The 13,488-nt window shown below is 48.7% G+C and overlaps 1 protein-coding gene across 6 annotated transcripts in view; it reads right to left on the reverse strand.

Moving 5' to 3' along the window:
• Positions 1 to 13,488, reverse strand: part of Anks1a (ankyrin repeat and sterile alpha motif domain containing 1A) — a 160,948-nt gene that overhangs the window by 51,837 nt on the left and 95,623 nt on the right. The window lies entirely within an intron of this gene.

Here is a 13,488-nt window from a genome sequence, read left to right on the forward strand (position 1 = left end):
AACCTGTTCTGCTCCTCACATGGCAACGAGTCCCTCGGGTTCATGGCACCGGTGTCAGCTGAGCTGCTTGTTTATGTTTTAAAATACCAGCCTAAGTCTCAGCATCTGTGCTTTAGCTGGGGATGCCAGGTTCACGATCACAGCTAAGCTTCTGTGGCCCTGCTGTCGCACCTGTCAACCACTGCTCTACTTGGACGCAGTTTTGTGGCTTTGTTAGTCTCCAGACAATCTCAGCTCGGATTAGTAATGCTTCATTTCCTTTTCTAGATCAATGCTGAAGACATTTAATTACCTTATTACATATAATTTCTCAAACGATGCCAAGACACTGACTCAAGTCATCTTCCTTCCTTCCTTCCTTCCTTCCTTCCTTCCTTCTTTTTTCTTTTTTTTTCTTTTTTTTAAATTTTCAAGACAAGGTCTCACTGTGTAGCTCTGTCTTAGAACTCGCTACATAGACCAGATTGGATTTGAACTCAGAGATCCATATACCTCTGTCTCCCAGAGCTGGGATTAAAAGCTTGTGCCACTGCCCAGCTTGGAAATGTATTTTAATTAGAACAATAAAAAAAAATATGGTCTAAACTAAGCACAGCCCAGACTTGGCTGGCGCACACATGCTCACAAACGCAGAGAACGCCCCACAGGCTTGGGTCTGGCCCAGGACTGTTGTCATTTTCTTGCTTCATACTCTCTGGCCCAAGTCACTAAGTGGCCTTCATGCACCCTGCTCACCTCATGCCACTCGTACGTCCCTGAGAAACATGCTGGGTGGGGCTGGAGGCACGAGTGTGCCTCAGGTTTGACTCCAGGGAGAAAAAATGACTAACCATGGTGGAGTCAAACAAGGCCCCACTCCATAGCTGGTCCACACTCCGCAGCGAACTGCCCTCCGTGAAACACAACACAGGCAGCACTTTCTCCTTGGAAAAGGAAAAGCCAAGGCGAGTGGTAAAGAACAGTTAAACAGCAAGAGATCCAGCAGGAACTACCAGGAAGACTCCTCCCCAGGCCAAGAGTAAACCTGAAGGTCATGGCAAGGGGCTGTTCTCACCCCTTCAGTATGCAGCTGTAAACCAGGCAGGAGGGGCTCAGTATATATCTTTTTCAGACCAAAGGAACTGTGGGTGTCGGTGACTCTGTCAGCCTTAGTAGCGTTCTCTGGTGGGCAGCAGCAGCCTGCCCAGGCCCACCCAGGGGCATAGCCCAGGGCAGGAGAGACTTCAGGCCCTCACTGCAGGAGGACCAACAGCCTCGATTTCCACCCTCAAGGCCAGATCAAGGCTCAAGGCTCACCAGAAGAAAGAGCAGATCTTGTCCAGAGTGAAAGAGCCAGACAGGCTCGACCCTCCAGAGAAGTTAGCAAGAAAAGCTTTCCCTGCAGGGACCAGGGCCCGACCAGGGCTCATACTCCACTGAGAACACTCATCCAAGTGATGCCCCTGGTATCATGTATGCCAGCGACGTGAGCCCTCTGCTTTCTTGACTGTTTCTTTCAAGGTCTCGGCAGCTTGTCAGGTTGTCAGGGTCTAGCACTCCACCTCCCAAGTCTCTCTTCAAGAGCATTTATTTCATTTGTGATAATCTTACCAGTTTGAACTGGCTTAACATCAGTCTCCCTTTAGACATTTAAGTGCCTCAGAAGTGGGTTGTCTTTTATTTTGTTGTTCTAAACAGCAGTAGGCATAGAACCAAGGGGCTCAGGTATGCTAGGCAAGCACTCTATACCACTGAGCTATAGACTCAGCCCATTGTTTTATTTTATTTTGTCTCAAGATAGCATCTGGCCTTTTTAACTCTGCAGTCCAGTCAGGCCTTGAGTTTGTGATCCTCTTGCCTCAGCCTCCTGAGCTGGGATTACAGGCCTGGGTCACCAGGCTTAGCCAAAGCTGGGTGTTTATCATGTTCATATTTTCATTTGCATGACCAACTCATAAGCAATGCTAGGTATGCAGCAGGCTTTCGATAACTGTGGGGAACTGGGACTGGGAGGCAGCTCACTGGGTAAGATGCCTGCTGCACAAGCCTAAGAACTTGAACTCAGAGGCCCAGCAGCCAGATAGAAGGTCAGATGCCATGGCATGTATCAACAACCCTAATGCCGGGAGGGAGGGGCAGGGGAGACAGGAGGACCCTCAGAGATTGCTGGCTAACCAGTCTAGACAATCAGCTCCAAGTTCAGTGGAAGCCTCTACATCAAACAGTAGTGGCTAGGTAGTGGTGGCACACACCTTTAATCTTAGCACTCAGGCGGCAGAGGCAGGTGGATCTCTGAGTTCGAGGCCAGCCTGGTCTACTAAGCGAGTTCTAGGACAGCCAGGGCTGTTATTCTAATGATTGAAACAATAATAATCCAAAAAAATTTGAGTTCTAAAATCAATTGTGCTACAAGGCACCTCCTCCTCCATTTATCAATGCAAGGTCACAGGCCAGGTCTTTCAGCTCTTCCTCTCAAAACCCAAACTACACTGTGGACTAGATCAGATCACTGCTACAGACAGACAGAGAGCTCAACACTGTGGACTAGATCAGACAGATCACTGCTACAGACAGACAGAGGGCTTGGCAACAAAACAGAAACCCCAGAAGAAATCACGGCTGAAAAGCAAAGCCGTAAGTTCAGAGGGAAAACAGCGCTCTTTTGGGGAAGATCTTTTTAACCAAAGACACAAGGCGGAGGTCACTGAGGAAAAGCAGGTACTTTAGAAGGGTGTTCATTTCTGGGGCTAGAGAGGGCAGCTAAGACAGCTGGAGAGCTGGAGGGCAGAGGGCGGAGCTCTGCTCCTAGCTCCCCTGTCAGGTGGTTCAAACCACTTGTAACTCCAACTCCCAGTGGAACTGAGGTCCTTTCCTGGCCTCTGCAGGTGCCTTCATTCACATGTACATCCCGCCCCCATATGCAAGTAATTAAGATAACATCTTAAAGATCACTTTAAAATGGCTCAGGCCTTTAACCCTAGCACTTGGGAGGCAGAGGCAGGCAGATCTCTGAGTTTGAGGCCAGCCTGGTCTACAGAGCGAGTTCCAGGACAGCCAGGACTACACAGAGAAACCCTGTCTCGAAAAACAATCAAAACAAAACAAAATTTAAAATTCCTTGCATTTTTTTTTTTTAAAGAATGAGGTGCAAGCATCAAGAGCTCAGCTCAGCAATGGAGCACTTCCCAGCATGCAGTGTCCTGGGTCCGGTCGTCAGCAGGAGAAACAAACCCAAAAAGCAGCTGTCGAGTTGGTGAAGGACCAATCCCTTCAGACACACGGAGCTTCTACAGTCGGTAAGAAGAACACTTCAACATCAAGGAAAGAGAAAGGAAACGGCTCTCTGATTTTATCTTTTGTTTCTGAGCTAGGGACTCATCTAGCACAGGCTAGCCAGAACTTACTTTGTAGCTGAGGATGACCCTGAACTTCTCATCTTCATACTTCCACCCGAGGACTGAGATTCATGCTACACCACAGCTGGCTAGAGTTTCTGCTGCTGTTGTTTTTAAACAGATTTTAAGCAAATGGAAGAAATGTCAACCTCATTCGTAACGAGACATATTGGAAAGCTTTACCAAGATAGCATAGTTGGGCTATGAGCAGTGGCGCATGCCTGTAATTCCAGCACTGGAGAGGTGGAGAAAGGGAAACTTAAGTCCATAGACAGTCTAGGCTACACATTTGCCTTTAAAAAAAAAGAACTACTCCAATCTGCTAAGCAAAGTGCTGGATGTGTTACTTGTTGATTACCCCATGCTAGGGAGCACAGAAAAGCAGCTTTTCCTGTGTGTTCTGAGTGGGAGAGCAAGTTTGACAGAAAGCCAGCCATTCGGTTTCTGGAAATGACCACACAAGGATCCGCCATTGCCCCAGTACTCTTCTTAATCAGCAAGAGCGCCATACAGTTGCCAGTCCACCAACAGGAACCTTCTGCAGTGGACAACAGTGTGTGTGTGCCACGGGGTCTAGGACTAAGCTCTGCATGCTCTTGGTTAGTCATCTAAAAAGCTATTATCAGACAAAAAAGGATTCGCGCAGCACATACACATGGTATTGTCTTAAAGAGAACAATGTTTGCTATGTTGGTGATGCTCCAACAAGTGAAGGATGAGGATACTAGCGACTAGGGAGAGGAACTGAGGGTGTAAGAAGGTGGGGGAGACTCACTCCTCGCTCCCTGTTCCTCACTAAGTACTTCTGAATTTGCAGCCACATGGCTGGTCTGTACTTGCAATCCCATCAACCAGGAGTTGAGGATGGAGGGCAGAACATTCAAGGTCAACCTGGCTCACATAGCAAGACCTATTACTGAGGAAAAAAACCAAACAAACATTTATTTCTGGTCAATGGCTGGTATTAACTTAAAAAAAAAATCCCCAGGGTATAAACATTCCACTTTCAGAGTTGGCTCTGCCTGATTTCCACAGCCAGTTGGGCAGGAGGGGGCTGGTTAAGACACAAAAGCCCTCCAGAGGCGCAGAAACAGCCTGAGACTCAGGGTTGGGCAGCTCAAAGCTGAGCAGCAATGTGAAGACAAGATGCTCGCCTCAGTCACGGCCACTGGGTTTCAGCGTTCTCTACTGTCCACTGAGCCGCGTGGTGGGCAGGGCTGGTGGCTGGAGAGAAACTCTCCCAGGAAAGCGTTGGTGCCAGCATGGAGAACAGTTCCCAGCTGAGACTCTAGGCCTGTCCTTGCCCAACAGACAAGGCCTCATTGGGCTGGAGCACATTCTGCTGAGTCAAGGCCTCCTGCAGTGGAAGGCAGGTGGGCACAGGGGTGCATGCCTGTGACCTTCAACCCAGGAAGCTCACCAAGAGCTCCAGACCAGCCCCATCTGTGAGTGACACTCTCTGTCTTAACACCCTTCCCCCACTACCCAAAGAAACCCCAAAGAAAGAAGAAAATGGGAAGAAACCAGAACATTTGTACAAAGCACACAACTCTTGGGGCTTACAATGGCTTCTTAGCTGTTTAAATCAGGCCAGCCAGGAACAGATTGCCAGGCAAACTGTCATTTGTCAGCCCCTACTGAGCTCAGACAGTTTCCCACCTGTCCAGACAGACAAACAGGCTGCCTACAGCTATGGACAGGTGGGCCCCGTGGTGCCAGACACTGGGTCATTAGAGCTTGTGAGACACAGAAGAGCCACTTAGCAGCACAGGCCCAGGCTTCCTTCTCACCCACTTACTCGGTGGCACAGAAAGAGAACACCGGGGAAGACACAAAAACAGCGACAGAGGAACCCTGACCTGGAAGAGCAGCTTGATACAAGTCTGGAGCTACGACCTTAGACTACAATGCACCTCCTTCCCGGGGTGGGGTGCCTCCGTGCTGCCTGAGGGCTGCAGAGGCCCAAGGAAGCCAAAATGAGCTCCAGGAACGGCTTTCCTGGAGTTGTACAAAATAAAGGCTTGCCCCCCCCCCCGCCACTATCTGGCCAAGGAATCATTTAGCTGCAATGTTAACCACTTAAACTTGTCTGAGGCATCATCTTCTGCCTTCATATCTAGTGCCTCGGAAGCTCCTGCTATACTGACCTACAAACTCCACCCAAGGCCAGAGAGGAAACTGAAGTCCCTATATTTCATTCTGTAACTGGCTGTGGTGAAATTTGCAACTCATGTACCAGCCTCCTAGGGGTACGTATACAAAATGTATCATGCTCCAGGGGACACATGTAAGATGCACCGGACTCGCCGGGCGGTGGTGGCCCACGCCTTTAATCCCAGCACTCGGGAGTCAGAGACAGGTGGATCTTTGTGAGTTCGAGACCAGCCTGGTCTACAAGAGCTAGTTCCAGGACAGGCTCCAAAGTCACAGAGAAACCCTGTCTCGAAAACAACAACAACAACAAAAAAAACAACAACAAAAAAAGATGCACCGGGCTCCTTGGAGATACATGCAAGATGTATAGGGCTCTTGGGGGGGGTGCATGTAAGATGTACCAGGCTCCTGGAGGGACACATGTCAAACACACCATGCTCCTGTGGTATACATATAAGACACACCATGCTCCAGTGGCACACATATAAGATGTACTAGGCTCCTAGGGGGATGCCTGTAAGATGCACCAGGCTCCTGGGGGACACATGTAAGATGTACCAGGCTCCTGTGGGACACATGTAAGATGTACTAGGCTCCTGGGGGACACATGTAAGATGCACCAGGTTCCTGTGGGGAGACTGAACGGCACACGAGGCAAATTCCTTGTGGCAGGGCCTCTTACACCTGCACTGATCACCTTGGAGGCCTTTACACCTGATCCATTCACTGAACCACCGTCTTTGTAATTCTGAACCCTTTCCCTTGTCTTAGAACCCTGGAATTTAGGTTTCAGCTCCACTGATCACGTGATAAGTTCATGAAAACTTCTCCTGAGGTAGGGACGCAGCAGAACTCACCCGGGGAGCCCACCCAGTGGAAAGCATGATGGAACCTAAGGAGTCTCAAGGATTCAGATTTCACCATAGTCCACAACTTAGAAACATGATGCGCGAGTACTTAAAAGGTGCCAACACAGTCTAAAGGAAAAACAACAAACCAAACCAAACCCACGGGGAATAGATGAGAAAAGGCGGGCAGCAGTATGACCTGGAGGGGACCGGGAAGGAGACCTAAGTTACAGGGTTCTCTCTGTAACATGTGAGCACAGGATGGAATTTGAAATTTCTTTTACAGAGAGAAACAAAGTAGCTGAATAATATTGCCGCCCCCAGCAGTGCCACACCCTTTACCCTAGTCCTCCCCTGCGGACTAACAACACACTAGCAAACCTGCTTATCGACCTCCCTTTCCCCCTCCAGGCTGGCTTTCTAGAATGCCCACACTGTGGAAGCCAGAGGCTCTGTCTTTTTGAACTAGGCTGTTTCCCAGCATCTACAACAGTGCCTGGGACACAGCGGGCACTCAACAAACTAGCTCGATGAATAACTGCGAAGGAAAGAAAACACTAAAAAGATGCCTACTGTGTCTCAGATGCCATTGTTTAGAATTATCCAAGGCAAATTATCATTGCCAAAATCATACCAAACCTTTCCTTCCACAGCCTGGGGCGCTGACGATGACACTGGAGTCAGGGCGTGTATGTCTAGACATGCCCCAGTATGCGGAAGCTGGGCGTGATGGTGCACCCCTCTAACTTCACTGTTGTCACCCGAGGTCAGCGTGGGCACATAGTAAGACCTCAAAGTACCGCCCCTCAAACAAGTCAGGAGAGAATGTCTGAGGGACTCTCGGCTCAGGAATGAAGATCACATCTGATAGTCTCCTCACTCACCTCCTTGTGTCACCAGAGTTGGGTTTGTTGTTTTGTTTTGCTTGTTTGCCTTTTTGAGACAGGGTCTCTCTATGTAGTCCTGCTAGGCTGTCCTGGAACTCGCTTGTTGTAGAATATTATTTTAAGGTGTGTTACTTTTGTTTATGCTGTGGAACATTTGTACATTTGTTTAATGATGTAAAGGTGTGTTGCTTTTGGTTTATGTTGCATTTGTTTAACTCTGTGAAGCTGTGATTCTTTGCCTGTCTAAAACACCTGATGGTCCTAATACAGAGCTAAACAGCCAACAGCAAGGCAGGAACAAGGATAGGTGGAGCTGGCAGGCAGAGAGTATAAATAGAAGGAGAAATCTGGGTATATATCCAAAGGATGCTCAATCGTGCCACAAGGACACGTGCTCAACTATGTTCACAGCAGCTTTGTTTGTCAAAGCCAGAACCTGGAAACAACCTAACTGTCCCTTGACTGAAGAATGGATAAGAAAAATGTGGTACATTTATATAATGGAGTACTACACAGCAGAAAAAAAAAATAACATCTTGAATTTTGCAGGAAAATGGATGGAGCTAGAAAACATTATTTTGAGTGAGGTAACCCAGACCCTGAAAGACAAGTACTCACATGTACTCACTCATAGGTGGTTTCTAAACATAAAGCAAAGAAAACCAGCCTACAAGCCACAATCCCAGAGAACTTAGACAACAATGAGAACACTAAGAGAGACTTACATAGATCTAATCTACATGGGAAGGAGAAAGTAGAAAATGACAAGATCTCCTGAGTAAATTGTGAGTAAATTGGGGGAGGGTTGAAGAGGGAGGGGAGAGGCTGGGAAGGGAGCAGAGAAAAATGAAGAGCTCAATAAATATTAAAAAAAAAAAAGATGCAGCGCTGCCTGGAAGCAAGAGTGACTTAAGTGGTTAGAACAAAATGCCTCAAACCTAAAACCAACGGAAACTGAGAGGATGAAGGAAGGCTGTGACTCCAGTGTGTGCCAGGAAGCAGCTTAAATAGACATTCCAGGCTCCGGGTTGTCCCCAGAGGTGGGAGTGCCACATTCTTGTTTTGAGTGGGAGGGCTGTGCTCGCTATAAAGCATGCCTGTTTACACACCAAGGAACAATGCACACTGCAGACCTGTGACACACTCAGAGTCGTCGGTGGAAGCACAGACCTCTTGTCTTCTCAGGGGTTAAAGGCGAACAAGGCCTCTGTGGAGCTGCACCAATCATCTCCCCTCTTGATGACATCACGCTAGCTCTAAGGGACAGCACTGGAAAAAGGGAAGCCTGGGGACTTGGCCTGGAAGGGTGCTCTTCCTGCCATCCTTTCAGACTGAATCAGGGTGAGCTCTGTCCGAACTGACATCCCGAAGCAGGAATCACTCCGGGCCTACGGAAAAGGCATTCGGAGCACGTTCCCGCTCTCCACCACCTCCCACTTGTTTAATATTTATGAAGCTGATTATAAAACACAAATTTATCACTTAAGCCTTCAGCCAAGTGTTCCCTGACTCAGATATTTATGCTAAGTAGACAAGCAGCCTTCTGTGGTTTTCTCCTTCATAATCCCCAATCCCATTCAAAAGCAGGCATGCGGGGAACCTAGCTGTCCTCACAGACGGTTGTCTTTGCTCTTACAGACAGCGTCCACTTCTGAGGGCCTATACCTGCAGGTCCAACCAACTACAGAGTAAAAAGTTATGGACAATAAGCTGATGCCGATGTTCTACATATACCATTGCTTTCCTTGTCTACATTACAGAGTTAAACAACTGCTCCCGCAGCGCTTCACTTTGTTAGGCACCGTTAAGTAACCCAGAGATGGCGTGAAGCATGCAGTGGTGTGTGAATAGGTTGTAAGTGGCTCCGCCATCTTATGCAAAGGGCTTTACTATCTTTGGGACTTGCCTAGCATGGCAGGGTTGGTTTACAGATACTATGGTATAGAAGACATTTAATTCTGCCATTATGTGCTTCTGCTGCTGCACATGTGACTGTGGGCAGGAGGCAGTTAGGAGTTTATCTAGAGACTCAGACACCACTGAAACTGCCACCTTGGCAAATGGAATTCTGGAGCCTTTCCTACGGCCGGAAGTGGGAAAAGCTGTGAGTTCTGACCCTCCCACTCGCCATCTCTCAGCGTCCTGAACACTCAAGCACTGCACACAAAAATCAGTTTGCCAGAGCTGTGCTCAGCACAAGCCATCTACACTTGCTTAGAGGTGATACAAATAAGGTCCCCACTTGAGAAAGATGTCTCGTTCCACTGAGGAGACTTGATAATGGCATTATTGCTGGGCATAGTGGCACACATCTGTAATCCTAGGACCTCACAGGCACAGTCTAGCAGAAGGACTACTGTGAATGAGATGCTCAAACAACAACAAAAAAGCCAGCATGTATTTGTACAAAGAGCGCCAATATTAAGCTTCAGGGATAGTGACAAGTCAGAGTGGGGAACCCATGCTCAAAGGTAGAGGGACTAGAACCTGGACACACCTGCTCCTGGAAAAGGCCCCTCATAGGAATGGCCCCCTTTACCAGAGGGACACAACCAGCCCCACTCTCCCTGGGACTTCAATGTAGAACATACAGGCAGGTTAACAATGTTGATGGAAGGGAACGGACTTGAAAGGTAGGAGGGCGTAGTGGGTATAGCATCTTGGAAGCCCAGCAATGCTAGTGCAGCTAAACAAGCAACACTGAACCTTAGGATCCATTGAGACAACCCGATGGCAGAGCATTGGACTAGCACACATGGGTCCTGGGGTAGATTCCTAGCAACACACATACAAGGGCAGGGGACAATATTGACTTCAGCTCTAAATTCTACCTTGTCATGGAAAGGTATCTACAATGTGCAGTTATTGGGTAAGAAAAGTAAATTATAAATTGGTAAACATACAAGTCAAATTTGGCTATGTAACAAATATTCACATAGGTTACCTATGTGGGAGGTATATGTGGTTTTTTCCTGTCCTTGATACACAGCTTCTCAGTTTACCCGCCAGTGAGCTGCAGGAGTCATGCTCGAACTTGACTGGAGAACTCAGATAACATCTGGAGTCTGGCATCAAAGGGCCCTCTTAGGCAGAGCTCTTTAGTAAGCAAACTCCATTACTTCTCCATTAGCAAGACTCTAGTAGGACATAAGAAAAAGGCTAGTGTCCTTACGGGATGCTCTGTTGCAGGCTGATCTTCACCAGGCCAGCACTCAGAAGGCATCTTGCCCAGGGCAGTTCACCAAGGGCTGCATCACCAGCAGTAAAGAGCATGACCCCAAACCTCTGGGCTAAGCATGCTCTCAGGCAGAACACCTCGGCCATCCGTCAACCAGCTCTGCTGGTCACAGTACATAAGATGCATTCGGTGGACCCATGCATTTGGGGGCTGAGTTCTCTCCCATCTTCTCTAGGAAGAGACGGAAGTTCACAGCCCCTCCAAGACCTAAGGATGTCTGCCTGGCTCTACCAGGCCAGTGTACACTCCCTCTCTCGGTGGTGGTGGTGGTGGTGGTGATGGCGAGCCACATGGGAAGAGGGTCACATGAAGGGCTTGAACTCCACTGCTTGCCAGTCACTTGGCCACCACCTGAGGATCACCTATAAAGAGGGCTGCCTTTCCTAAGGTTGAAAACTGTTGAGGACTGTGGACTCTCAGACCCTGAATTTTCTATGACCCTTTGCCTGCCAAAGTAAACAGTTTGTTTTCCTGTGCTTGCAGCTGCTCTGAACAACCTATGCTTGTAGCTACTCTGAGCACGAGACCCTAATGGCAGGGGGGTGGTTTCTGGTGGCTTGCAGCTGAAGGATCCTGAGAGCTAGGGTGTGGCCATTGGTCAGGGAAGGCACTATGTAAGCTGCCCTGGAACCCAATAAAGTTGGCATTCTTGTTTCAAGGATGACCCGTGTCTCTGTCGTGTGTGTGTGTGTGTGTGTGTGCATGTGTGTGTATGTGTGTGTGTTTCAATCTCTAGTCCCTTGCCCGACTCGCGAACCACCGTCCTGTAGTACAGGCGGTACTACAGGCATAGTATCGTAGTACACAAAGTACAGGCGCTACAGGACCGTTGTACATGTAGTAGTATGGACGGTACAGAAGACAGTCTAGATTCAGTTCTGTTTCTCCAAAGCTCCAGTAAGTGATAATACTAGATTCTGCCATATAGCTACCTCCTTGGGCACACCAGGAAGTGTGTGAGGTACTTCTATGTGTCCCTACTTGGGGCTGTTCCACAATAAAGAATAACCCTGAGAATGCAGAAAACATCCACGGGATGTGAAGTGGATGGTGGTAATGGCTTTCGAGTCAAATTCACAGCGGTTCAAAATGTCTTCACATCGCACTGTCTTCTAGAAGCGCCAGCCAGAGTCACTGCAACTCCTCAGTGCTATGCCACAGCTGCCCTGGACCTTTTCCTCTCCCTCACAGGCCTCAGTGAGGAGGCGCTGTGCCCTGTCTTCTTCAGAGCTGCTTACCCAAGACTGCGGACCCAAAGTTCACCGAGGAAAAGCTAAGCACGCACAGGATGCGATGATGCAGCCTCAACGCCCTGCCTAGGGTGGGGTGGGCACAGTCAGCACCAAGGCCCTCATATGCGACAGCCCACCAGAGGCTTGGGTTCAGGACTAGTCCAGCAGACAACTTCTGAAATTTTTTCAGAGAGAGGAATCCACAAAAACAAGCAAATTATGGCTCAAAAGCAATGCCGAGAGGCTGGGGATGTATAGCTCAGGGGTACAGAACCTAGCATATGGGTTCCATCCCCAACACTGCACAGGCTGGTCACAGGACCACACAATGTGGGTCCGACCCCAGAATAGCACGCGGATGCTGGACTACCCACAGCATGCCTCTGATTTTGCGAGCAGGGCTCAAATCTTTCATAGTGGCTCAACTATCTTCACATTTTCTCAGATTTAAGATACAGCAGTGCAGTCTGGCACAGTGGTGCATATCTACAACCCCAGGACTGCAAGCTTAAGGCCAGGCTAGGTTACACAATGGGACCAACAATCAATCAAACAAACCTGAGAAGCACAGTAGTGCTTCTGGTGCTTTAGACTTACTGCAGAAGTCCAGAGCCCAGCGTGGTGGTTCACATCAGTGATCCGAACAGTCAAGCAGTCAAGGGTCGTGGCCAGGAAGCAAATCTTAAATTTGAGGCCAGCCTATGCCACATAGTAGAACCCATCTTGGAAAAAAGAGTGTGTGTCTGTAAAGGTGTAACAGCACAAAAACCTTATCACATTATAAAGCAGAGAAACTTTGTATAGGTCTAAGTGGCCAGCTTCACTTCACCGCCATAGTGATCTGGCTTGTTCTCCAGGAGGAAATACAAGGTGAGAATACATGCGGCTGCCTGGCAGCGCCACACCTGAGTGCAGTGTGCTTGCCCAGCATTAGGATCTTAGGATGAGGACGCCTAGGCCAGGGAGCCATGAAGACGAAGTCAGTCAGCCAAGCCACCTTCTAGCAGATCCCGCCATACTGCTCTCGCCTCACCTTCAGGGCCTCTCTTTGTCTGGTCCCAAGCCCCACACACACACCTGCACACTCCAGGAACCCAATGCCCTCTTTTCCTATCTCCAGCAAACTATCTCTTCATGTGCTAGCCTCAGTCTGCTTTGAACCAAAGGAGTTATTAGCTCCTTGATTCCAGTCTAATTCCACTTCTCCATGGTCCTTCTGGAAGCTCCTTCCCACACTCTACTGACTTTACCGCTCCACCATGTCTGGCCATCACCCTAAAGATGTTCTGAGGGACATCCTTTTTTTTTTTTTTTTTTGGAAACAGTGTTTCTCTAACTTTGGAGCCTGCCCTGGAACTTGCTCTGTAGACTGGACTGGCCTCAAACTCACAGATATCCACCTGCTTCTGCCTCCCAAGTCCTAGCACCACCCAGCGAGGGACATCTTCTTACACACATACTCTCCAATGTAATCTGGGGCACCCAGGAGCAACCTCACACACTGACTTCCCTCTAAAGCCTGGCACCTTCTGGAACAGGTCCACCAAGGTTTTGATTAAGCAATGAAAAATCATTTGCACAGGGATTCCTGGGTGTCTAAACAGTCCTAAGCCTGGTCTTATCTGGAGATAAGGAGCAGAAGGAGTTGCCCTGCCCTGTCCCACACTGGGAATGGGATGGGCTTTGGTTTATGTAACTTTGCAGTAGCGACACCATCAAGCTGGGTTGGGCATAAGGGCTACAGACTGTTCACAG

The sequence above is a fragment of the Myodes glareolus genome, chromosome 18 (genome assembly GCF_982192425.1).
Source record: "Myodes glareolus chromosome 18, mMyoGla1.1, whole genome shotgun sequence".
Taxonomy (NCBI): Eukaryota; Metazoa; Chordata; class Mammalia; order Rodentia; family Cricetidae; genus Myodes; species Myodes glareolus.